The sequence below is a fragment of the Dasypus novemcinctus genome, chromosome 28, assembly GCF_030445035.2.
Source record: "Dasypus novemcinctus isolate mDasNov1 chromosome 28, mDasNov1.1.hap2, whole genome shotgun sequence".
NCBI lineage: Eukaryota > Metazoa > Chordata > Mammalia > Cingulata > Dasypodidae > Dasypus > Dasypus novemcinctus.
Window position 1 is genome coordinate 4,737,581 of NC_080700.1, and position 27,801 is coordinate 4,765,381.

The window sequence follows — 27,801 nt, forward strand, 5'->3', positions numbered from 1 at the left end:
CAAATGGATATCCAGTTCCCCAGGCACCTTTTTTTTTTTTTTCCTTTTGTTTGTTTGTTTGTTTCTCTCCTTTTCCCACCCTCCACCCCAGTTGTCTGTTCTCTGTGTCTATTTGCTGCGTCTTTTTCGTCTGCTTCTGTTGTCACCTACAGGGGAATCTGTGTTTCTCATTGTTGAGTCATCTTGTGTGTCAGCTCTCTGTGTGTGTGGTGCCATTCGTGGGGAGGCTGCACTTTCTTTCGTGCTGGGTGGCTCTCCTTACGGAGCACACTCCTTGCGCGTGGGTTCCCCTACACAGGGGGCACCCCTGCGTGGCACGGCACTCCTTGTGCACATCAGCACTGCACATGGGCCAGCATGGGCCACCTCCACATGGTCAAGGAAGCCCGGGGTTTGAACCGTGGACCTCCCTTGGGTTAGATGGACACCCTAACCACGAGGCCAAGTCTGCCACTGAGGCACCACTTGTTGAGGAGGCCATTCTCTCCCAGTTGAGAGGGTTTGGTGGCCTTATCGAATATTGTTTGACTGTATATAGGAGGATTTATATCAGAACTCTCAATTTGGTTCCATTTGTCAGTGTATCTATCCTTGTGCCAGTGCCATACTGTTTTCACTACTGTAGCTTCATAGTATGTTTTGAAGTCAGTAGTATGTTTCCTCCACTTTCATTTTTCTTTTTCAGTATGTCTTTGGCTATTCGGGGCCTCTTTCCTTTACAAATAAATTTCATAGCTAGTTTTTCTAGTTCATTAAAGAATGCTGTGTTGATTTTTATTGTGATTGTGTTGAATGTGTAGATCAGTTTTGGTAGGAGAGACATCTTAATAATATTTAGTCTTCCTATCCATGAACAGGGAATATTCTTCCATTTATTTAGGTCTTCTTTGATTTCCTTGAACAATGTTGTGTAGTTCTCTGTGTGTACGTATTTTACATCTTCAGTAAATTTATTCCTAGGTATTTGATTTTTTATTTACTATTGTAAATGCTATTTGTTTCTTGATTTCCTCCTGAGCTTGCTCATTATTGGTGTACAGAAATGCTACTGATTTTTGTGCTTTGATCGTATAACCTGCAACTTTACTAAACTCATTTATGAGTTCTGGAAGCTTTGTTGTAGACCTCTCAGCGTTTTCTATGTATAGAATCATGTCATCTGCAAATAATGAAATTTTGACCTCTTCCTTTCCAATTTGAATGCCTTTTATATCTAGTTCTTGCCTCAGTGCTCGAGCAGGTACTTCTAAGACAATGTTAAATAGAAGAGGTGAGAGTGGGCATCCTTGTCTTGTTCCTGATCTTAGAGGGAAAGATTTTAGGATTTCACCATTGTAAATGATGTTGGCTGTAGGTTTTTCATATATGCTCTTTATCATGTTCAGAGAATTTCCTTGTATTCCGATCTTTTGCAGTTTTTTTTTTTTTTAATGAGGAAAGGGTGTGTATTTTGTCAAATGCTTTTTATGCATCTATAGATATAATCACGTGATTTTTTTCCTTCACTCTGTTTATATGGTGTATTACATTGATTGATTTTCTTATGTTGAACCATCCTTGCATACCCGGAATGAATCCCACTGGGTTATGGTGAATAATTCGCTTAATGTGTTGTTGAATACAGCTAGCACGTATTTTGTTGAGGATTTTTATGTCTAGGTTCATTAGAGAAATTGGTCTATATTGTTCCTTTCTTGTGATGTCTTTGGCTTTGGTACTAGGGTAATGTTGGCATCATAGAATGAGGTTGGTAATGTTCCTTCTGTTTGGTTTTTTTGGAAGAGTTTCAGCAGGATTGGTGTTAGTTCTTTCTGGAATGTTTTGTAGAATTCACCTGTGAAGCCGTCTTGCCCGGGGCTCTTCTTAATTGGTAGGTTTTTAATGACTGATTCTATCTCTTTACTTGTGATTGGTTTGTTGAGATCATCAATTTCTTCTTTCATCAATATAGGCTGCTTATGTGTTTCTAGGAATTTGTCCATTTCCTCTGAATTGTCATTTTTTTTTTGGAATATAGTTTTTCAAAGTATGCTCTTATGTTAGTCTTTATTTCTGTGGGGTCAGTGGTGATATCTCCTTTCTCATTTCTTATTTTGTATATTTGCATCTTCTCTCTTTTTTTCTTCGTTAGTCTACCTAAGGGTTTGTCAATTTTATTGATCTTCTCAAAGAACCAGCTTTTGGTTTTATTTATCTTTTCAAGTGCTTTCTTATTTTCTATTTCATTTAGTTCTGCTCTTATCTTTTTTCTTTCTTCTTCCTGTTGGATTACTTTTTTTTTTTTTTTTTTTTTTTTTACTAATTCCTCCAAATGTGCAGTTAGTTCTTCAATTTTGGCTCTTCTTTTTGGATGTATGAATTTATGGCTATAAATTTCCCGCTCAGTACTGCTTTTGCTGCATCCCGTATGTTTTGGTATGTTGTGTTATCATTTTCATTAGTTTCAAGGTAGTTATTAATTTCTTTTGAGATTTCCTCTTTGACTGTTTTTCTAACAGTCTACTGTTTAATTTCCATATCTTGGTGTAAAAACTGGGCCCTTGGCCCTTGTAGATTTCCAGCTTTGCGCCACTGTGGTCAGAGAAATTATTTTGTATGATTTTGATCTTTCTGAATTCCTTGAGCCTTTCTTTGTGCCCTAACATATGGTTTATCTTGGAAAATGATCCATGTGCACTTGAGAGAAATGTATATCCTGCTGTATTCATGTGTAGTGATTTGTATATGTCTATTAGGTCTAGCTCCTCTAATATACTGTTCAAAGTTTTTGTTTCTTTATTGATTCTCTTCTGAGATGTTCTGTCCAAAGTTGATAGTGGTGTATTAAAGTCCCCCACTATAATTTTAGAGGCATCTATTCTTTTACTTAGTTTTTCCAGTGTTTGCCTCATGTATTTAGAGGTGCCCTTGTTAGGAACATAAATATTTATGATTGTTCGATCTTCTTGACAGATTGTCCCTTTCACTAATATGTAGTATCCATCTTAGTCTCTCACAATTGTTTCACATTTAAAGTCTATTTTGTCTGATATTAATATAGCTACTCCTGCCTTTTTTTGGTTATTGTTTGCTCATAAGATTGTTTTCCAGTCATTAACTTTCAACCTCCATGAATTCCTTGGTCTAAGATGTGTTTCTTCTGGACAGCATATAGATGGGTCATATTTCTTTATCCAGTCTTCCAGTCTGATCTCTTGACAGGTGAATTTAATCCATTGACATTCAGTGTTATTACTTTTAAGAAATTATTTATGTTAGCCATATTTTCTTTGGACTTGTGTTTTTCAGTTTTGTTTGTTTGCTTTTCTTCTCTTTTTGTCTTTTTTGTTGCTCTTACACTGTCTTCCAACTCTGCCTCTCCTGTTTTTATCTTTCTTCCTGCAGAACTCCTTTAGTATTTCTTGAAGGGTAGGGTTCTTGTTGGCATACTCTTTTAATTTCTGTTTATCTGTGAATATTTTGAACTCTCCATCATTTTTAAATGCTAGTTTAGGTGGGTAGAGTATTCGTACTCAGAAATGTTTTTCTTTTGGTACCTTGAGTCTATCATACCACTGCCTTCTTGCCTCCATGGTTTCAGATGAGAAATCAGCAGTTAATATTATGGAGCCTCCCTTGTATGTAGTGGCTTTCTTTTCTCTTGCTGCTTTTAGAATTTTCTCTTTGTCTTGAACATTGGGTAATTTGACAAGTATACATCCTGGGGTAGGCCTGTTGGGATTTATGGTGTTTGCAGTGTGTTGTGCTTCCTGGACATGTCCATCCATCTCCCTCAGTAGATTTTGTGAGTTTTCAGCCATTATTTCCTCCAACACCCCTTCTGTGCCCTTTCCCTTCTCTTCTCCTTCTGGGATGCCTATGATATGTATGTTTGTGTGTTTTGCATTTTCATTCAGGTCCCTAAGTCACAGCTGGTTTTTTTCTATATTTTTATCGATCAGTTCTACTATCTGTTTGATTTCACATGTACTGTCTTCCATGTCACTAATTCTCTCCTCTGCCTCTTGTAATCTGCTGCTATTTGCTGAGAGCGTATTTTTGATTTCTTGAACTGTGGTGTTCATCATCATCATATCTGTTATCTCTTTGTGTATGACTGAAATTTCTTCTCTATTCTCTCCAAGTGTTTTCTTCATGTTGTTAATCTTTCCTTTACTTCATTAAGCTGGTCTCTAATATATGTTTTGATTGCTTTAATTACTTCTCTGATGTTCTGCTCTCTTACTCATTTTTAGTTTGTTCATTGTATTTGGCCATGTTTTCCTGATTATTGGTTTGGTTTGTAGTTTTTTGTTGCTGTCTGGTCATCATTTTATCTTGTTGGGTTTAATCAGTTCCTTAGCTTCTTTGTCTAGTCATGGGGATTAATTAGTGTTGTTCGTGCAGAAGTGTTACATCTTATCTTTGTCACTTTGTTCTTCTTACTCTATTTTCTTGTTGCTGGCTAAGTTTAGGGCCAGAGGAAGCAAAATAAGTAAGAAAAGAAAATGTATGAAGTAGTATTGGTAATAATTGTTAACAGTGCAACAATGTGAGATCTAGGAGAGTAGATATTAGACTTATTTAAGTTGTGTAAAGTTATAGCAGTAAGTAGAGTACCTATAATGAGACAGTCAACTGAATATTGGGAGGAATATAGTAAGTTAAAAGGCCAGTGTTTTCATGAGAGAAAGGAAAGAGAAAAGAAAGTCAATAATATCAATAGTGAATAAAAGACAGAAAACAGAACAAAGTTATTAGAAATAAAAAGTCAGACAATTTGGGGGCCAAAGAAAGGGAGGTAGAATGTAAGAGAAACAGTAGATGATGGAGGTTAGAAAGATGTAAAGGAAAGGGGAGAGTGTAGGTGTCCAAAATCAATACACACAGAAAAGAAGAAATGGATGATGAGGAAACAGCAAATGTGAAGTGCTCCCTTCAGCACCTATTATATAAAGAAGATAAAATAAAAAAAGAAGAAAAAGAGAGAAAAAGGGGAAAAAAAAGAGAAGAGAAGGAGGAAACAAAGAAAAGAAGGGGGGAACAAGCTAGAAAAAGAGAGAAAAACAAAATAAATGAAAAAGGACCTTGGGTAATAAAACGGGAGAAAAGAGCAGGAGACAATGCAACAGTAGCAACCATGACAAAAAAAAAAAAAGAAAGAACCAAAGTTTCAAGCTAAGAATCCTCTTTGCAGTTAAATAAAACGCTTAGGGATCTGGCCTTCCTCCTTTCTCCCTTCCTCACTTCTCTCTCTCCCAGGGCAGCAGGGAAGCTGCCTGAGAGGTCCCATAGGAGATTCAAGTGAGTCCTAGTTGAACCAACTCAACACAGAAGAGTATGACTCTCTATTTCCAGCATGAGAGCACCTACACCTCACCAGAAACCCCAAATATGCTATTGGAAGCTTGGATAACACATCCTACAGTCCCTTCCCCTTAGGTGTGCTAGGGGAGGTCTAATTGATTTTCTGATTCCACCTTCTCCCAGATGGAAGTTTCCTATCCCAGGATGTTTAGATAAATTGGGCTTTCTCCTCAGATTCCCCTCTCCTTTCTTCCCAGACTCTCCCCAAGTCAGCTGGCATGCTCCTCCAAGCTCAAAGAAAAAAAAACTTGGAAGGCTAGGGTAATCACTGACCTCAGATGTATCTCATGGTGCGGTGGATTCAGGAATGGGAAGTCTGTGATATTGCAGACTCAAGGTATGTGAGTCTCTGGAGTGTGGGCTACCAGGGTTTAGGGGATACAGACCTGGGAACCATGCTTCTGGTAAACATGGAGTTTGGGAACACTACAACACAACAAAGTTTTCAGGGATTGCCATGGCTGGGCTGCCAGCCCTAGGGGGAGGGGTCCTGCACACAACTTCTGACCTCCGTGTCAAAAACCCCAAATTCCACCTCTCACAAGAATCTCTTCTGTCACTGTCTCACCAAATCGACCTCCAGACACCTCCTGTCCTGCAAGCCCCTGAAACAGCCTTCTCAGGGTCTGGGGACACCACAGCAGAACCAAGTTTTCAGGGATTGCCACAGCCGGACCGCCAGTCCTAGGGGGAAGATTCCACCTACAACTTCTGACCTCCGTGTCTGAAACCCAAAATTCCACCTCTTGCAAGAATCTCTTCTGTCACTGTCTCACCAAATCGACATCAAGACACCTCCTGCCCTCCAAGCCCCTGAAACAGCCTGCTCAGAGTTTGAGAACACCTCAGCACAGCAAAGTTTTCAGGGATCACTGCAGCTGGGCCACCAGCCCTAGGGGGAAGGGTCCTGCCCACAACTTCTGACCTCTGTGTCAGAAACCCAAAATTCTACCTCTTGCAAGAATCTCTTCTGTCGCTGTCTCACCAAATCGGCTTCCAGACACCTCCTGCCCTGTACCTGAAACTGCTCAGTCCAGCAGGACTCCATCCCTAATCAGCCACTTCTTTGCAGGAGAGATTATGAGGTGCACTCACTCAGATGCCATCTTGCCCCGTCTCCTCCTGCTAACTTTAGTTTAGCCTTTTCCCCCAGTCTGTGTTTTTCATTAGATCATGTTACTGGTCTACATTCCATGTCCCTGATTCTTTCCTTCATTACCTCCATTCTCTTATTCCACCCAGGGGACTTCTGAATTGCGGGTGTTTTTTTTTTTTTCTTTCCATTTTCTTCATTTATTGAAGTCTGTCACTCTTACATAAAATTATGTAAACAAAAAATGTAAAGTAATAGTTGTGAACTTACAAAACATACATGACATACAGGACTCTCATACCTCATCCTCCACAAATGCCTTACATTGTTGTCAAACATTTTTAACTAATGATTAAAGAGCATCCTCAAAATATTACTAGTAACCAAAGTATCTTACATTTGGAGTATTTTTCCCCAAATCCACCCTATTATTTTTATATGACTTATATGTGAACATGCATAAACAGTGCATATTAAAAGTTGTGAACTTAATGAAGCAAACATGCCTAACATCATACAAGGGTCCCATATATCAACCACTACCAACAGTGTCCATTGTGCGACATTTGTAACAAATTCCGAAAGAATGTCATAAAAATCTTATTCCTGACGACAGTCCCTATCTTACATTTGGTGTATTTTTCCTCCATCCTACCCTATTATTATTTTTTAAATATATTTTTATGACAGAAGTTGTAAACTTACAAAACAATCATGCACATGTACAGAATTCCCATACAACACCCTTCTTCAACACACCACTGTGTGGTGGCACATTTGTTAAAAATTGTGAAAGAATGTCATCTAATTATTCCAGGTTCATAGCTTACACTTCGCACACTTTTTCCATACTCCCACATTATCAACACAGTACCTCTTTGGCATAGATGCATGAATATTACACTAATTTTGTAAACCAGAGTCCATACATCATTCCAGTTGTATTTTTCCCATGCTTCTCCACATTCACCCCACCCTGCAAATAGTGATATATATCTACTCTAGATCACAAAGGACACTCTCACATCTGTACCATCAACTGCTATTGTCATCCACCTGTGGGTTTACTGTGTTATTCAGTTACAATTTATTCTCTAGCTTTCTGTCAATTAGAATTTACATCCTTAGACTATACTTTTCAGCCACATTCCCATTTATACACCAGCTGTTAATCACTATAATGTTACCATCATCTATGTATGTTTCCACAGTTTTACAGTAAGGTTAATTAAAGCTTCTGCTTACTTTAAACATAAGTAGTTCATGTCAGTCCTGCTCTTATCTCCTTTCAGAATCCATTACCTAAACCAGGTCTTGAAGATACTTTCCTACATTTTCTTCTAGAAGCTTTATGGTTCTTGCTTTTATCTTTAGGTTTTTGTTCCATTTTGAGTTAATTTTTGTATAAGGTGTGTGAGAGGGTCATTTTTCTTTCTTCTGGCTAAGGATATCCAGTTCTCCCAGCACCATTTATTGAATGGACTGTTCTGCCTGAGCTGGGTGGATTTGACAGGCTTGAGAAAAATCTCTTGAACCTAGATGTGGACTGTTTGTGAAACCATCAGTTCATTTCCATTGGTGTATCTGTCTTTATGCCAATACCATACTGTTTTCAACAGTATACTTTGGTAATATGATTTAAAGTCCAGAAGTGAGAGTCCTCCAACTTCACTTTCCTTTTTTAAGGTGTTTCTGGTATTCATGACCCCTTACCCTTCCTAATAAATTTGATAATCATGCTTTCCACTTACTTTTTAAATGCTGGTGCAATTTTTATCAGAATTGCACTCAATCTGTATATCAATTTGAGTAGAAATAACATCTTAATCATATTTAGTCTTCCAACACGTGAGCATGGCATGTTCTTCCCATTATTTAGGTCTTTTTAAATTTCTTTCAACAATGATTTGTAGTTTTCGGAATACAAGTAAGTGCTTTATAATGTTTGTCAATTTGATTCCTAAATATTGGTGTTTGATCTGTCATATTTTCACCACTCTTTGACACTTTTGTTTACCTTTTCTGATACACTTTTCATTTCTAGACTCTCTTACAAGCCTCTCTCTCCTGTTTTTTCTTTTCAGGTTGTAACATACCCTTTAATATTTCTTGCAAAGCTGGTCTCCTGGTTATAAACTCTCTCAATTTCTGTTTATCTGTGAATTCTAAACTCCCCCTCAATTTTAAAAGACAGTCTTGCTGGATATAAGATTCTTGGCTCAAAAATTTTCCCTTGCAGCTTCTTAAATATGTCATACCAATGTTGTATTTTTTTTTTTTAAAGAACACCCAGTTTATTAATGGGAACTTAACTCTGTTCTTACAGGGAATGTGGGATGCAGATGTGGCTCGTGTGATAGAGCCTCTGCCTACCATATGGGAAGACCCAGGTTCAGTCCCTGTGGTCTGCTGGTGAACAGGAAGAAGAGAAAGTGTGCCTGCATGGTAAACCAGTGCCCAAGTGGTGAGCCCATTGCCTGCATGCTGTGCCATGTGCACATGTGGGTGCCCACTTGGCAAGCTGAGTGTCCATGTGGTGTGCTGAGTACCTGCCCAGCAAGCCAGTGCCCATGTGGTGACCAAATACCCACATGGCGAGGCAGTGCCCGTGCAAGTGAGTCACGCCCCAAGATCATGAAGCAATAATAGACAAGGAGATAGTCAAGGTGAAGCACTGAAGAGACCAGGTGGCACAATTGACAGGGAATCTCTCTTCACATCAGAGTTCCTCAGGATGAAATCCTGGTAATTCTAGACAGGAAAGATGAGAAGAGAAGACAAGAAAGAGGAATAGAGACAGATTATCACAAAGATAAAAAAGAAATAGAGACAGATTATCACATAGACAGCAGTAACAGCAGGGTGGGGGAGGGGAAGAAAAACTAGTATAAAAAAAATATGGGGAATGTGAGGTCCTTCCAGCAAGATCCAGAAGACCTACTAGACAAATTCTCAAAGAGCTGTAACACTCACGACTGTCTTCTTGCCTCCATGAGAACTTTGCACTTAATCTTATTGGGTATCTCTTATATGTTATGCATTGCTTTTCTCTTGCTGCTCTCAGAATTCTGTCTTTGGCATTTGACATTTTGATTACTATGTCTTGGAGTTAAGTCTGTTTAGATTTATTCAAATGGGACTGTGTTTTGCTTCTTGGACATGGATATCCATGTCCTTCAATTGGGTTTCAAATTTTTCTAAGATTATTTCTTCAGATATTCCTTCTGCCCTTTTTCCCTTCTCTTCTCCTTCTTGGGCACCCTTTACACATATGTTTGCATGTTATCATTTAGTTCTCTGACACCTTGTTCAATTTTTTCACTCTTTTTTCCATCTGTTCTTTTTTATGTTTGCTTTCAGAGGCTATTTCTTCAAGCCCACCAATCCTTTCTTTATCCTCCTCAAATCTGCTGTTATATAACTCCAGTGTATTTTTAATTTCATTTATTGCACCTTTCATTCCCATAGGATCTCCTATTTTTCTGTGTATGCTTTCACATTCTTCTTTGTACTTGTCCAGTGTTATCTTAATATACTTAATCTTTTCAGCCAGCTCATTGTATTTCTTAAGGAGATTTGTTGGAACACCTATGATTAGTTGTCTCAACTCCTTTATGTCATCTGGAGGCTTACCTTGTTCCTTTACCTGGGCCATATCTTCCTGTTTCTTGGGATGGATTGCAGTTTTTGTTGGTGTCTTGGCATTTGGCTTACTATGTGTATTTATTCTGGGCATGTTTCTCTCTTTAGTTTAGGGCTTTCTTGCCTTTTCTCTCTTGCAGGTTGTATAGTAGGAGCCAAGGATATAGTTGGTGTTGAACGCTGTAGAGACTCAAGCTGCCCTTGCTTTGCCAGGGACTGATAAATCTCCTCCCCTCTTTATCCTTTACATGTTAGGATAGTGCCACAGCTGTGTGGAATGATCCACATTGTGCAGGCCTAGGCTGTGGTCTCCCAGGGAGACTGACGTAGCTTAAAGTCCCTTTCCCCTCGCCTAGGCAGGGATGGAACTGCAGATGTGAGCAACAAGCTATGGTGTGCATGTGCAAAATGACCACAGTTGCCCCAGTAGACTTCCCACTCTTCAGTCTGCCAGCTAAATGTACCTGCACTTACCCTGAGAGGCTGGTGCAGGGCCCACAAACTTCCTCCCCGCTAGAGGTGGGGCTGATGCCTAGGCTATGGCTGCAGTCTGATCTGGGTGAAAGAAGCCAGTCCTTATAATCACTATCATTTTCAGCCAGTCCAGATTCCCCTCATGTTAGGGACAGAGTCATAATGGTGTCCACTGGCCTCTTTCTGACGTGAACAGGTTCACACTTTAGCTGTTCTTAGGGTTATATTTTACCCAGCCAGATTTACTAGTCATTAGGTGAAATTGGTGGACAACCATCTCTTCCTTCTCTGCTTTTTGGGAAATAGAGCTTCCAAATCCAGAATAGTTCCAGAGGCAGCCAGAGAAGGATGATGACAGGCCTCTGAGGCATGTATTTTCCCAGAGAGGCTGTAAAGGGTCCCCCAGCTTCCTCCCTGCTGGAGGTGGGGCTGGGGCTTAGCCTAAAGCTGCAATCTGATATGGATGGAAAGAAGTCTGTCGCTACCAGCACTGTGAATTTCCTTGTTCCAGGGGCAGAGTTGAAATAGTGGCTGCTAGCCTCTCTCTGACTTGGACAGATTCAAATTTTAGTCATTCTAAAGAATATTTACTAATCATTATCTGAAGCTGGTGCCCAGTCTTCTCTTCCTCCCCCATTTTTGGGAAGTGGAGCTTCTGATTCCAGCTGAGGAATAGCTCTTGAGGTGTCTTATGCTGACCGTGGAGGATGGCCACTGCTCTCCAGGGCGTGGAATGCTCTACTTAGGAATCGTCTCTGAAAATGGGTAGTCTCCTCCTTCCCTTCTCTCAAGGATGTTGCAGGATGCTCTTCTGGTCTCCTGGATCCCCAGACAGGTGCTTTAGGTAGCTGTGTATGTTTACCAACTGGTTGTAGCATGAGCTGACTCTAGGAGCTCCTTACTCTGCTACCATCTTGCCTGGTCGTCCTTGAATTTTAGATGTTTTATATCTAGATCTAAAGTTTCCTTTTGCATCTTTTTGTTGTTTGTTTCTTTGTTATGAACTATCTTTTCTTTCATTCCAAGAGTATCTACCTTTCTCATTGTGCAGAGACTTCATAAGTGCTTTGTCTGATCAGTCCTTTTCTGGGTCATTTGGAACTGTATCTGCTGATTGTTTATTGCCCTGGAGAAGAGATCAGGTTTTTCTAGTTCTTTATTTGTAATGTTTTATTATATTGGATGATATCCTGCTGGCATGTGCTTGTTATATAGTTGTAGACTTCCAAAAGATTGATTTTGCTAGTTGGGGCCTCTTGCCATTCCCTATGAATTTGAGGATCAACTTTTTCAATTTCTACCAAAAAAATGCTGTAGAGATTTTGAGAAGTATTACATTTAATCTGTGGATCACTTTAGGTAATACTGATATTGTAACGATATTAAATCTGAAAGGTGAATGTAATATCTTGCCATTTAATTAGGTCTTCTTTTGTTTCTTTCAGTAGAGTTTTGTAGTTTTCAGTGTACAGGTTATTCATCTCTTTGGTTACATTTATTCTCAGGTATTTTTTCCTTTTAGATATAGTGAATGGAATTTTTTAAAATATATTTTTTGTTCTTTTAGGAGATACATAGACTATATAAAATTTTACACAAAAATATAAGGGGTATCCAAATGCCCTTCTCCCCATACCTCCCACCCTTCCTCACATTTAACAGCTTCTTTCATTAGTGTGATAAATTCACTGCAATTGATGAACACATTTGAAGCATTGCCACTATGCATGGTTTATAGTTAGCATTTAGTTTAGACTCTCTCCCACTCAATTCTGTAGGTTATGGAAGGATATATAATGTCCTGTATCTGTTATTGCAGTGTCATTCAGGACAATTCCATGCCCCCAAAAAGACCCCATATAATTCCTCCTTTTCCCTCTCCCTGCCTTCTGCTCCTCTAGTTGCCACTATTTCCACATGAATGATATAATTTCTTCCATTGCTTGAATACCAATATGTCTATAGTAGAATACCAGTAAGTCCCCTCTATTCCATATTTTATTCCCCAATCCTGAAGATTCTGGGATGGTAATGATGACCACTCGACTTCTAATTGAGAGAAGGCTTCAATCCTATATGACCAGTGATCTGGAGAGTAGGTGTTGTAATTAATGGAATTGTTTTTGTTTTATTTTTTTTAATTTACTAATGTATATCACTTATACATAAACATACATAAATAATAAGTGTATATTAATAGTAATGAACTTACAGAAGAAACATATAACATCATACAGGACTCTTACACTTCACCCTACCAATATCTTGAATTCTTGTTAAACATTTTCAAGTAATGATTAAAGGGCCTCCTCAAAATATTTCTACTGATGACATTATTTTTCCCCAAACCCACCCTATTGTTATCTTTATGTCATTTATATATGAACATATGTAAACAATAAGTGTATAGTAAAAGTTGTTAACATACAAAGCAAACATGGGTAACATCATACCGGGGTCCCATATATCGACCCTCCATCAATACCTTGCATATTGTTGTGAGATATTTGTTATAGATTATGAAAGAATATTTTCAAAATCTTACTATTTATTATAGTCCTTTTCTTACATTTGGTAGGTTTTTCCCCAAACCCACGCTATTATTATTTTTTAAATAGACAGAAGTTGTAAATTTACAAAACAGTTGTGCACTTGTGCAGAATTCCCAAACAAAACCCCTCTATCAACACACCACACTGTGGTGGAATATTGGTTGCAGATTATATGAAAATATCATCCAATTGTTACCACATCTATAATGTACATCTGGCACATATTTTCCATACTGCCCCATTACCTACACAGTACATCTTTGGCATAAATGCAAGAATATTACATTATTACTGCTAACCACAGTCTATCTGCCACTCCAGTTGTGCTTTTCCTGTGTTTGTCCTCAGTCCCACTATATTGTATATGATCAAATAGGGATGTACCTTTGCTGTAGCCAAGAAAGGATACTCTTGCATCTGTACCATCAAACACAATTCTCATCCACCTCTAGGTTTTCAGTGCTATTCAGTTCCTGTTATTTTCTAGCTTTCTGTCAATTGGCATTTACAACCCTAGACTACCATTTTCATCCCCATTTATGAACTGGCTGTTACTCACTATGTGTTACTATCCACTCTGTACATTTCCACGGTTTTACAGGAAAGCTAATTAAAACTTCTACATAGATTAAATATCAGTAGGCCATCACAGTCCTCCTTTTGTCTCCATTAAGAATCCACTACTTACCACCAGGTCTTGAAGATATTTTCCTTCATTTTCTTCTAGAAGCTTTATGGTTTTTGCTTTTATATTTATGTTTTTTGAACCATATTTAGTAAATTTTTTGGATCAGGTATGAGATAGGGGTCCTCTTTCCTTCTTTTGGCTATTGATATTCAGTTCTCTCCACACCATCTGTTGAGTGGGCTGTTCTGCCAGAACTGAATGGGTTTGACAGGTTAGTAAAAAATTGCTTGACCATACATGTGAAGGTATATTTCTGAAGTATCAGTTTGGTTCCATTGGCCTATGTGTCTCTCTTTCGGGCAGTACCATGTTGTTTTTACCATAGCTAGGTAATATGATTTAAAGTCTGGAAATGAGAGTCCTCCAACTTCACTTTTCCTTTTTAAAATGCTTCTGGCTCTTCAGGACCTCTTAACCTTCTAAATAAATTTGATCATCATGTTTTCAATTTATTTAAAAAATACTGGTGGAATTTTTATCAAGATTACATCAAGTCTGTATATCAATTTGAGTAGCATTGACATCTTAATTTTATTTCATCTTCCAATCTGTGAACATGGAGTGTTCTTCCAATTACTGAGGACTTTTTTGTTTCCTTTAAACACTGATTTGTAGTTTTCTGAATACAAGTGCTTTACATCATTGGTTAAGTTTATTCCCTGAATATTTGTGTGTTATCTGTTATATTTTATTTTCACCACTCTTTTACAGTTTTAGTTACTAGTATTGATAAAATCTTCATTTCTAGACTCTCTTCCAGGCTTCTCTTTCCTGCCTTTACTTTTCAGGCTCTAGCACAACCTTTAGTATTTCCTAAAAATCCAGTCTCTTGGTTAGAAATTCTCTGTTTCTTTTTATCTGTGAATATTCTCAACTAGCCCTAAGTTTTGAAAGACAGTCTTCCCAGCTATAAGATTCTTAGCTGAAAGTTATCCTCTTTTAGTACCTTAAATACATCATACCACTGTCTTCTTACTTCCATGGTTTCTGGTGAGAAATCAGCACTTAATCTTATTGGGTTATTCCTTATAAGGTATGCATTACTTTTCTTTTGCTGTTCTCAGAATTCTTTCTTTGATTTGGCATTTGACATTCTGATTAGTATGTGTCTTGGAGGTGGTCCATTCAGATTTTTTCAGATGGAAGTATATTGTGCTTCTTGGACATGGATATCCATGTCCTTCAATAGGGTTTGGAAATTTTCTACCATTATTTCTTGACCTACTCCTTCTGTCTCTTTTTCCCTTCTCTTCTCCTTCTGGGACAGCCATGACACAAATGTTTGCATGTCTCTTGCTGTCATTTATTTTCTTGAGACCTTGTTTGATTTTTCCCATTCTTCATCTGTTCTTCACTTTCAGAATACATTTCTTCAAGCTTACCAGTCCTTTCTTCTTCCTCCTCAAATGTGCTGTTATATGACTCCAAAGTATTTTTAATTTCATTTATTACGCTACTCATTTCCATAAGGTCTACTATTTTTCTGTGTATGCTTTAAATTCTTGTGATCGTCCAGTGTCCTCTTAAGATCCTTAATCCCTTTAAATTCATTTAGTAACTCATCTGTGATTAGTTGTCTCAATTCCTTTATGTCATCTGTAGGCATATCTTGTTCCTTTAACTGGGCCATAGCTTCCTGTTTCTTGGTGTAGACTGTAATTTTTTGTTGGTGTTTTTACATTGGGCTTACTAGAGTATTTATTTTGGGTGCAGTTTTTCACTTTAAATTAGGGCTTCCTGCCCTTTCTCCCTTGCTGCTTGTGTGGTTGGAGCCAAGTATATAGTTAGTTATGTAAGCTGTGGTAGCTCAAGCTTCCCTCATTGCCCCAAGGACCAATGAAGCTTCTCCCAACTTTCTCCTTTGCCAGGGGTAGGACAAAGTCACACATGCCTAGAATAATCCAGTTCTTGCAGGCAGCCTATGTTGTAGTTTCCCAGAAAACCTAATGAAGCTTCATGTCCCTTTCTCCCCTGCTTGGGGTGGGCATGGAGCTGCAGGTGTGTGTAGCAATCTATGCATTATGGGCCCAGGGTGACTGCAGTTGCCCGAGTAGATATCCAATTATTCAGTCTGTACCAGCAAAATGTACCTGCAGTTACCTGGATAGGCTGAGCCAGTTGCCACCCTGAGAGAGGTGGGACTGAAACCTAGCCTAGGGCTGCAGGCCAATCTGTGTGAAAGAAACTAGTTCCTACCTTCACTGTGATTTTGGGTCAGGCTGCCTTCCCCCCAAGGTGGGGGCAGACTCAAAATGTTGGATGCTGGCCTCTTTCTGACTTGGACAGGTCCAAACTTTAGGTGTTCTTAGGGTTAAACTTTAGCCAGCTGAATTTACTCATCAGTAGCTGAAATTGGTGGTCAGCTGTCTCTTTATCCCTGTTTTTGGGAAATGGAGCTTCCAATCTCAGCTACAGAATAGCTCCTGGGGCAGCTTGTGCTGCCAAAGTAAGATGATTACCAGCTATAGTGATTACCCTGGCTAGCTTCCAGGAGAATTTTGAATAGAAGTGGTAAAAGTGTGCATCCTTGTCTTGTTCCTGACCTCAGGTTTCAGACTTCCATTGCAAGCTTTCATGCTTTCTCACATTGACTATGATGTTAGCTGTGAGTTTTTTATATTTATCATGTTGTAGATGTAACCTTTTATTCCTATTTTTCTGAGCGGTTTTATTATGATATCATGGTAGATTTCATCAGAAGCCTTCTCTGTGGCATTCAAGTGATCAGATGGATTTTTTCTTATGTGGAACCACTGCTGCATTCCTGGGATAAGTCACCCTTGGTCATGAGTTATAATCCTTTAATATGTGTAGTTTGATTTGCTTCTCCAGTGTTTTGTTGAGATTTTTTTGCTTCTGTATTCATATGGGAAGTTGAGAAAAATCATAGTTTCTTTTGTGGTTCTTTTGAGACTGTATCTGCTGATTGGTTTTTTTTCCCCTGGAGAATAGATGAGATTTTTCTAGTTCTTTATATGTTATGGTATATAATTTGGGATGATATTCTGGTTGCTTGTTCTTATATAGTTAGAGACTTCTGAAAGATTGTTTTGGCTGGTTGGGGCCTCTTGGTATTCCATATGAATTTGAGGATAGACTTTTCCCATTTCTACAAAAAAAATGCTGCAGAGATTTTAGTAGGTGTTGCATTTAATCTGTAGATCATTTTAGGTCGTAATGATATTGTAACAATATTAAATGTGAAACATGGACACATGATATCTTGCCATTAGGTCTTCTTTAATTTCTTTCTGTAGTGTTTTGCAGTTTTCATTGTATACATAGTTCATTATTTTGATTTAAATTTATTCTCAGGTATTTTATTCTTTCAGATGCTATAGTGAATGAAACTTTTTTAAAATATATTTTTTATGTTTTTCAAAGACACTTAGGTTTCACAAAATGCCACAGAAAAAATATAAGGAATTCCCAAATGCCCCATTCCCCACACCTCACACCCTTCCCCACATTAAAAACTTCTTTTATTAGTGTGGTACATTTTGTCAGCGGCACCCAGAATCTGTGTCTTTTTTGTCATGTCATCTTGCTCCATCAGCTGTCCATGTGTGTGGTGCCATTCCTGAAAAGGCTGCACCTTTTTTTTTTTCATGCTGGATGGCTCTTCTTGTGGTGCACACTCCTTGTGCATGGGGCTCTCCTAAGCAGTGGACAGTCCGGCATGGCACGGCACCGCTTGCACACATCAGCACTGCTCATGGGTCAGCTCATCACATGGGTCAGGAGGCCCTGGGTTTGAACCTTGGACCTCCCATGCAGTAGGTGGATGCCCTATCCATTGGGCCAAATCCGCTCCTCAGTGTGATACATTCAATGCAATTGATGAAATTTTTTAAATGTATTTTTTATTTTTTTCAAAAATACTTAGGTTTCACAAAATGCTGCAGAAAAAATATAAGGAATTCCCAAATGCTCCATTCCCCACATCTCACACCCTTCCCCACATTAACAACTTCTTTCATTAGTGTGTTACATTCATTGCAATTGATAAGCACTTTTGGAGCATTGCCAGTAAGTATGGATTATAGTTTAGATTGTAATTTACACTGAATTCTGTAGGTTATGGCAGGATATATAATGGCCTGTATTTGTCATTGCAGTGCCATTCAGGACAATTCCATGTCCCAAAAATGTCCCCATATTATACCTCTTTTTTCCTTTCCCTGCCTTTAGCACCTCCAGTAGCCACTGTCTCTACATTAATGATGTAATTTTTTCCATTGCTAGAGTACCAATAAGTCTGTAGCAGAATAACAGGAAGTCCTCTCCGGTCCATATTTTATTGCCCAGGTTCTGGGATGGTGATACCTATTACACCTCTAATTGTGAGATGGCTTCAATTCCATATGGCTGATGGATGGCACTCTGATGCTTGCAGTTGTAGACTCTCTCATCTCCTTTGTATGGTAGTTTTCCATCCTCTCCTCCCTGTTAGTTTACCAGGGTGAGGCCAATGAACTGGAGAGTAGATGTTGCAACTAATAGAATTAGTTTTTAGTGCTCATTTCAGACAGTTCTTTCCTGGTATGGAAAAAGAAAACTGATTTTTTAAGGGTTTATCTTGTACCCTGCAACTTTACTAAATTTTTAAATTTTCTGTGGTAGTGTTCTTGCAACTACTTGAGGACTTTCAATATGGAGGAACATACCATCAGAGAATAGTGTTAGTTTTACTTTTTCAATTCTGATTTAAAGGTCTCTCTTTTTTTTGCCTAATTACCCTAGCTAGAACTTTCAGTATAATTTTGAATAGAAGTGGTAAAAGAATGCATCCTTGTCTTGTTCCTGACCTCAGGTTTCAGTCTTCCATTGCAAGCTTTCATGCTTTCTCACATTGACTATGATGTTAGCTGTGAGTTTTTTATATTCATCATGTTGTAGATGTAACCTTTTATTCCTATTTTTCTGAGTGGTTTTATTATGATATCATGGTAGATTTCATCAGAAGCCTTCTCTGTGGCATTCAAGTGATCAGGTGGATTTTTTCTTATGTGGAACCACTGCTGCATTCCTAGGATAAGTCATCCTTGGTCATAAGTTATAATCCTTTAATACGTGTAGTTTGATTTGCTTTTCCAGTGTTTTGTTGAGTTTTTTTGCTTCTGTATTCATATGGGAAGTTGTTCTATTGTTTTCTTTTGATGTTGCTCTCTGGTTTGGGTATCACAATAATACTAGCTTCGTAAAACGAGTTAGGAAGAATCCCGACCTCTTCGTTTTTTTGGAAGAATTTGTGAAGGATTCATGTTAATTCTTGTTTGAATGTTTGGTACAATTCTCTCTAAAGCCATCTGGTCTTGGGCCTTTCCTTGTTGGGAGGTTCTTGATTATTCAATCTTTTTGCTTTTATAGGTCTGTTAAGAACTTTTATTTCTTCTTGAATCAGTGCAGGTTATTTTTATGTTTCTAGGAATTTGTCATGTCCTCTAAGTTATCTAGTTAGTTGACATATGAATGTTCATAGTATTCTCTTTTTTTTTTAATCCCACCACCACCACCCCAGTTGTCTGCTCTCTGTGTCCATTTGCTGCGTGTTCTTTTTGTCCACTTCTGTTGTTGTCAGTGACAGGGGAATCTGTGTTTCTTTTTTCTTTTTGCGTCATCTTGCTGCATCAACTCTCCGTGTGTGCGTCGCCATTCCTGGGCAGGCTGCACTTTCGTGCTGGGTGGCTCTCCTTACGGGGTGTACTCCTTGTGCGTGGGGCTCCCCTATGCGGGCACTCCTTGCATGCATCAGACTACACGTGGGCCCGCTCCACACGGGTCAAGGTGGCCCGGGGTTTGAACCGCAGACCTCCCATGTGCTTAATGGATGCCCTAACCACTGGGTCAAGTCTGCTTCCCATAGTATTCTCTTATAACCCTTTTGATTTCTGTTAGGTCAGTGGTAATGTTCCCATTTTCGTTCCTTAGTTATTTGCATCTTTTCTCACTCATTTCTCTTTGTCTGGATAAAGGTTTGTCAATTTTATTAATCTTTTCAAAGAACCAAATTTTGGTTTCATTGATCCTCTCAATTGTTTTTCTTTTCTTTATCTCACTTATCTCCACTCTAATCTTTATTATTTCCTTTCTCCTACTTATGTTAAGTTTGGCTTATTTTTCTTTCTTCAAGATATGAAGTTAGGTTATTGCTTTGATATTATTGTTTCCTAATGTAGGAATTTATAGCTATATGTTTCCCAATGAGCAGTGCCTTACTCCTTCCCATAAATTAATTGCATGTTTTTTTTTATTCTTCTCTAAGAACTTTCTGATTACTCTTGTAGGTGGACTTCAGAAAATTATCCCGTTGGCCTCAAGGTTTGATGATGCATTGGAAGCACTCAGGAGAAAGGGAACTCTTTGCCCAGGTGGAAGGAAACGAGCTTCTCTTCTGGCTCCTCTGGCCAGATGGCAGTGAGGACAACCTGCTCAGAGAAGATCTCCTCAACCCCAGAAGGATTCCTGTTAAATGCTTTTAGAGTGGTGGCCAGATATAGGGTGGACTGTAGAAATAGCCATGAAATAGGCAGTTACCACAAAGATGTTACAAAAGCCCTAGGGGGCTCCAGCTCTATAGGTGCTGCTTTGCCCTTTGGTGTGTTTGGAAAAGAAGGCACCACCGCCCATGGAGCTGGCCATAGAGTTGACACTGCAACTTGAAGAGGAAAAGGTTTCCCCACCCTGACATCCTTTCCAGGTGTCTTTTAAAAGGCAGAAAATAGCCTCAATCCTATCATATGACAAAAACCTAAACCTACCACATCAAAACCAGGAAACTTTCATAGGTAGTGGTTCAACTGATGCCTCATCTGAAGTTTCTCTTACTCTTGGGCAACCCCAGCCCTGGAAATCCTGCCTGAGGTAAACACCTGTGCTGTCTGCTCAGGCTCACAAGCATCCACTCCCATACATCCTGACTTTCTGACTTGGCCTCCCTGGAATCCTGAGCCTCAGGTTTGGCACGAGCAGGACAGGATGGCCATTTAAATGTCATTTTCATGTGCAGGAAGGTCATTGGGCCCTGGAGGATCAAAGGGTCCTGGTGCTGGGGAAAGCTCCCATGGGGATGGTCCATGATGTTTTGCAGTAAATTGTCAAAGGCACTATGAGAGGAGTGGAGACCACAGATCAGAGTGGCCTTCCCTGGCCACCCACATTCCCTTCTGAAGGTAACCATGTGTGTGTTTCTGGAGGGCTTCTGTGTATGGTTTTGCCCATCCACATATCCTGCGCCCACTCCACAAACACTGTCACACTGGGCAGTGGCAGACTGTCCCACAGCTGGGGACTCAGGACTCTTGTCAATCATAGAGGGCTTATGTCCAACATTTGAATGAATCTTGCCTACATCAGAGACCCTTTACTCATATCTGTCATTCTTCCCTGCCCCCAACACAGAAGATGTAGAGCTTTACTCAATGTTCTGCATCAAAAACCAGGCGCTCTTAAATGCTTGGTGAATGGGGAACTCCTGCCCCATTTTCCATGTCCTAACTGTACCTCAGCCCGAGGCCAATGTAGGAAGACCTGCCTTATTCAAGCAGGCCTCTGAGTGTCTCATCCTTTTCCTACCGTTTGTTTCTTAGCATGGGCACTGCCTTGTCCCACCTTGCCTACAGCTCAGCTCCCTCAACAGAACATCCAGGCAGAGTGATTAGCAGTTTGCTCAACACATCTACTTCCCTAGGACCATGGATCCCATTTGTAGGATGGTTCAGGTGGGGACAAATCAAACCAAGAAGGGAAATATCAGATCTCTGTGACACATGACTAGAACCTCCACTCCTCAACCTCTACACCCGCTGTACATTTCCAATGCAACTGTGGAGTTTGGAGCCCTTTGTTCTGACCTGTGGACCACTCATTTTTAATTGGTGCAGTTTTTGCATCTCCTTGAGAGACCAGGAGGACTTTCCCATACCTAGAGAGAGCCATGACTGCATAACACCAACTTTCTGTTTACACACATGCGCAAGAGATCGAATGTAGGTGTCTGACTCCCTAGTGGAATGCAAGCTCAAGAAGCAGGGAATTTTTCTGCTTCATTCCTCCAATGAAGCTAGATTTTTCAATGTCCCTACACATATAGGTAGCCAGAATATATTTGTCAGTTGAGCTCCATGATGACATTTGCCCGTGTCACTGTGGGTCTGGGGTGACCCTCTGAAAACCCAGAGAACCCTGCTATCATAGGAATTCAGATGGGACCTCCAGGATGGATTCTGCATCATTCTTTGTAAATGGGAAAGAGGCCTGTCCCTTCCAAGAGGGTGTTCAAGGCTGTGAAACATGATCCCCACCAGGAGGAGGAAAACAATCTGATAAGCCCCTGAGCCTCTATCAGCCCATCAGACCTGGGTCAAAGTATCATAGCTAATGTGCTTAGGTTCTGAATATGAACCTGCAGTGTGTGTCCACTCACTTGCACCACCCGAGGAATGAGGAGGGATGCGACAAGAGAATCGACAGACCAAATGAACAACAAATGTGGAGTGAGTCATGGATGTAGGAGGCGCATGGTTCTCACGTGGTGAGGAGCTGGTCCACAACAATTGAGTTGGCCTCGAGATTTGATGATGGATTGGAAGCACACAGGAGAAAGGAAACTCCTTGCCCAGGTGGAAGGACACGAGCTTTTCTTCTGGCTCCTCTGGCCAGGTGGCAGTGAGGACAACCTGCTCACAGATCTCCTCCTTGACCCCAGAAGGATCACTGTCAAATGCTTTTAGAGCTCTGGCCGGATGTAGGATGGACCCTAGAAATAGCCACGACATAGGCAGTTACCACAAAGATGGTGAAAAAGTTCTGTAGGTGCTGCTTTGCCCTTTGGTGTGTCTGGAGAAGGAGACACCACTGCCCCTGGAACTGGCCATAGAGTTGACACTGCAACTTGAAGAGAAGGGTTCCTCACCCTGACATCCTTTCCAGGTTTCTTTTAGAAGGCAGAAAATAGCCACAATCCTTTCAGATGGAAAACCCAAAGCCACCACAACTAAACCAGGAAACTTCTGTAGGCAGTGGTCCATCTTATTTCCCTTCTGAGTTTCCTCTTATTCCTTGAGAACCCCAGCCCAGGCAGATCTTGTCTGGGCTCTCCACCCATACTGTCTGCTGAGGCCTATAGGCACCCACTTGCAGATATCCTCACCTTCTGCAGAGAGTAGACTCTATTGATTGCAGAAACTGAAATAGATAACGAGCATGATGGGACATCCCTTGAAATATCAAGCCACTCATATTCATATCTATGGAGTCAAACCAGTCCTTGCAGGTAAGAATGCCCTGGACCTGAGAAATTCCCCACTGGCATGGTCCACCCTTGTTTGGAATAGATAGCCGATGTCACTGTGAATGGAGTATAGACAACAGATCAGACAGGATTTCCTTTAATCCCATTTTCCCTCTCAAAAATATCCATGTGTGTGTTTCAGAGGTCTCCTCTGCATAACCCTGCCCATTCCCAGACCCTGCATCTACTCCCAAAATACTGTTATACATGGCTAAGGCTGTTTATCCCCTAGCTGCAGACTGCTGGCTATTGTCCAACCTAGTAGGCTCATGTCCAATATTTGAACAAATCTTAGGTATGTCAGAGGCCCTTCACACATTTGTCTTCCCTGCTCTCTGTACTGAGGAATCTGGGTTCCAGAGGGCAGGGAAGGCAGTGACTACTTCCCTCTTTGCACTGTGCTTCAAAAAGAGGGGCACTTAATACCTAGTCAGTGGGGCCCTCTACCCCACATTCCCATGGTCTAAGTATATCTCAGCCTGTGGCGCAGTCACCAAGAGCTGGCATATTTTTTGAGTGCCTATGAGTATAATTCATCCAGGTCTTATTTTCCTCTTAGTGGCAGGAGCACAGCCTAACCCCACTTTTCCTATAGCTGAGAACCCACGACAGAACACCCGTGCAAACTCTTTATTATTTTGCTCAACACATCTCCCTGGGACCATAGATTCTGTTCAGAGGATGGGGCAGTTTATGACAAATCAAACCGAGATGTAAATCATGAAATTTTTGGGACATAGGGATCTGTCTTGAGCTTCCCGGAGACTACCCCCACCTAAACTTTCTGACTCGACTGTGGACTTTAAAGCCCTTGTAGTTTATGTATATTCTACACACATTTTCCTTAGGTCCATGAGTCTTCCTTGTACTTGAGTGACCTGGAGGACTTTCTCATCCCTAGAGAAAGACATTAAGGTTTCACACCTAACCTTCATGTTCTGCCTATGCTTGTGAGGTCTAGTGTATTTGACTCCCTGTGGAATGAACCCCAAGCGGCAGGGATTTTTACTCCTTCATTCTACTAAATTGTGCAATTTCCCTACACACATAGTCACTATTTATTGATTGAGCCCAATCATCACATTCCCAGATGTCAGATTTGGCAGCTGCTATTTCTCCAGCCCCCTAAATGCATTTTGACTAGACCTTGGATGAAGAACTCTGGGACAGAAGTGTCAGTCTTTAAAAAAGGGAAATAGGTTTGTGCTATAGCCCGTTGTAGTTGAGGACTGAGTCAGAGCCTGTTCCCTAGGTGAGTGGAAAATCATTCTGTCCATCCCAGGCCCTATAACAGCCCATCATGCACAGACTAACTTGGTCAACACTTCCTATATCTCCTCCCATTCAGTCCTCTCAGTAACTATTATCTGTTTTCCTGCAGCCCTGTACTCATCCAAGGAGCCACCTGAGGATCAGAGAAATGAATTGACCTCCAATGTCCAATGGCAATGTCTGGCAGACTCGAGGCCAAGTAAGGGGCATTGTACTCACCTGGGGATCATTTTTATCAGTATTTGCTTGGTGGGGAAGAACACTTTCATGTTCCCCAGGACGTTGGATCAGTCCATACTCCCTCCCCAATTGGGCAGGCATCAGGTGCTGCTCCATCTTCTTGCTGGATCTAAAACTTGTCTGCACTGACCTGGGACCTTTCATCTCAGCCATGTCATTTTCACACTGGCAGATGGAATGTTGGGACAAAAAAGGACATGTAGTCACAGCTGCAAAATGTCCAAAAAGATGGTTATGCCTGGATTTCAAATTGGAAATCACTGACCTCAAGTGACTGTGGCAAGAAGTGGATCATGGGTGCCACTTAGTGACAGGGCAAAGGGAGACCAATCCTGGGTTCAAGTAATTGACTTCAATGACCTCAAATATCTTCATTCCTCTTTTTCAAATGAAAGAGTTTTGAGGATGTGAGACTAAAGCAATACTAAATTCTGTAAGGGCTGAATTCCTGGAGATTCCAGGATGGGAGGAAGACTCTGGATTGCCCAAGGAAATGAGCTGATGTGACAGGGAAGAGAAATTCCAAATGGTCTTGAAAGTATTCAAGTGCAGACCGCCTTCCAATGAGGCAATTGTAAATATGATTCTGCCTTGCTGTCACCAGATGGACAAGTTTTGAGACTATTCACACCCAACGTCAGCTGACTGCAGGGAACCACCAACCATCACTGTCTGCTTTTGGATGCCTGAATTGTTTCAAGGAATTTGGCCCCAGCCATTCAAACTCTAAATGTGTATAATGTTTGAACAAGCCAACCCAATTCTAGTAACCCAATGTGGGTGATCTGGAACTATTAGACTAGTCAAAGTCACATGACATTCCTTGAAGCCCAGTTGAAATGGCAAAAGGAAGGAGTCCCATCTAGGTCCAAGGGCATTAAGGCTGAACTTCTGAGGTTCCTAGCCTCTCTTTGGGACATGATGCAGCCCTACCACCTGACCTAGAAGAGTCACAGTATTGAGCTTCATTGGATGGCAAGTTACACAGAAATATGTATTTTAGTGTAATCTCACCCTTTTTTAGGTAAAAACAACCTAGGAAATGAGAGGATGCTTAAGGATGGAGAGCCAATGTAGCTGAATGCAGGCAGGAAATATGGGGATGGAGAGAACCTAGGAACAAGTAGATTAAACAACCAAGGCAGGATCCAAAACAAAGACTGTTGTGGTTTAATGTGAAGTTGAATCATCATAAAGGGCTCTTTTCTGATATCCAACCAACATTGCACCTGGTCACAAATGGGGCTGAGTTTGGGGTGGTGAGCATTCCCAGATTCCTTATGGTGTGGTCCGGAGTTCCAACAGGGAATTCCTGGCAGGGAGCCTGCAGATTCTTCCAGGGTAGGGTCTAGGTCCTGAAGTCCCCTGTCTTGACCTGGGTGTGGAGAACCCCTCAGCTCCCATTTCACTTCTTGTCTCTTCCAGCTTCTGCTGGTGGCTGTGTGCACCAGCACCCTGCTCAGGTGTAGATGACACTGTCATCCTGCTCAGAGCTGGTCTCATGGGTGGATCTCTGCAATGATAGGGTCATTAACAGGGTCACAAGGTGTCAGGACCCTGACTGGTTATCACCAAGAGGACCAACCACACATGAAGTTCTACTTCCAGATGAGGCAAAAACCCTATCTGTATAGACCTCCTCCCAGGAGAGGACAACTCTGCAGATCTGGATCAATGTCTGGGCAGAGGGGCACCAACCCTAGGCTTCTCCTCCTGTCCCTGCCAGCCATGAACTGGACAAGAACATGATAAGCCCAGCAGGTGTCCACCCCCAATCACCTTTCTGCCCAGCCTGGTATCCTCTATACACCCATCCTGGGAACGGGAGGTGCTGAGGCTGCTCATAAGGAGAACAGTGTCAGCCTGGCCTGCATCCCCTGCCCTGGTTCGGTGGGTTACCTTTGATTTCCTCCTGGCAAGTGGCCAGATTCTTCGAGGTTGAGGGTTGAGCCAACGCCTGCAGTGTTGGATCAGGCTCTCGCTGTGGGGTTTCCTGTGGCCAAGACTGCAGGCAGGCAGCAATGAGAACATCTCTTGAGCATCTAGGACTGAGTGAGCTGTTAGGTTAGTATCTAGAAATGTGGGCACTTGGTTCTGGGGGTTCCAAGTTCTCTTGGGTTCTGTCTCCAGGGAAGTGAGGTAACTTCCTGCTTTCCCTCCTCTGTACTCTCTCCCTGGATAACAGTTTCCCAATGTCCCCTCTGGGCTGCTGACTCTTTACCCCCCTGACCCATTGAATTTCCCATGTGTACAGATTTTCACCAATACAGTCCTCTTTCCTGCCTTGCTGAAGTCTGGGGGCATCAAGAACCATCTAAGGAGATTGAACTTGGTACACAACTGTCCTACTCCTGCCTGTTCTGTGATCCTAGGCATGTCTTTCTGTTTCTCAAGGCTTCCCTGTTGGAAACCAAGGCACAGTGGTCTCACCAGGAGATACGTGCTATTTCCATGGCTGTGCTTGCAATGTAAGGAATGGGGTAATTAAGAGTTCCAGGCAAACGGGTTGAAGTTGTTAAAGGTTGAAAGAAAAGATGAGCACAAACCTTTTGTAGTAAGTAGAACACTTAGACTTTGTACCTTAAGATAAGATTTTTTGAGTTCCTTAGTAATGCTAATAGTTAACTGCAGGTTGCTGCTTGTTGTCTCCTTGTAAACAATAAAGTCATCTGATTGAGTCTCTACTCGCAGACCCCCTGATCCCAGCTCTCTCTCTCTTTCTTTCTCCTTCTTTCACTCTCCTTTTTCTCTTTCTTTGATTCCTGATACCCTTCGGATCCAAATCTCCAACACTTCCCAAGTCTCCCCTGCTGCACAATGGATCAGATCTACCTGATCCTTCTGAGGAAAGGAATCAGGTAGCTCAGAGAAAATTCCTAGAAAACTTGAGGGCTGGTCTCACATGTAGCCAATGTACATATGAAGGGAAGGAAGAATTTACAAGGTGGAGTGGAAAGCAGCAGGGAACACAAGCAAAACAGGACTGAGTTGTTGCAGTGTGATCTTGAGAAAGTCATGACCACCTTGGCTTCATGTCACAGTCCATGCCAGGACGGGCTTTAAATTCTGTAAAAAGCAGTCTTAGTCACCTTCAGGTGTCAAACCCTCCAAAGACTTCCCATTCCTTTCAGTTTCAGATCCAAGGCTCCTGCAAGGTCTGACCTGTCCCTGGACCCGTAGATGGTCCTGTGTTCTGCTGCGT

General features: G+C 41.0%; 1 long non-coding RNA gene and 1 other non-coding gene across 4 annotated transcripts in view; one reads left to right on the forward strand and one right to left on the reverse strand.

Moving 5' to 3' along the window:
* The window catches only part of LOC139437796 (uncharacterized), an 84,136-nt gene extending 56,859 nt beyond the window's left edge, over positions 1-27,277 (forward strand). For all 3 annotated transcript variants that reach the window (XR_011647692.1, XR_011647694.1, XR_011647693.1), the window contains 2 exons: positions 20,083-23,069; positions 24,469-27,277. This is a non-coding gene — a long non-coding RNA (uncharacterized lncRNA). The remainder of the gene's footprint in view (positions 1-20,082; positions 23,070-24,468) is intronic.
* LOC111759018 (U7 small nuclear RNA) lies at positions 9,348-9,410 on the reverse strand. Its single transcript, XR_002793118.2, has one exon. It is a non-coding gene; the product is annotated as a U7 small nuclear RNA (small nuclear RNA).
* Positions 27,278-27,801: the final 524 nt, after the last annotated feature.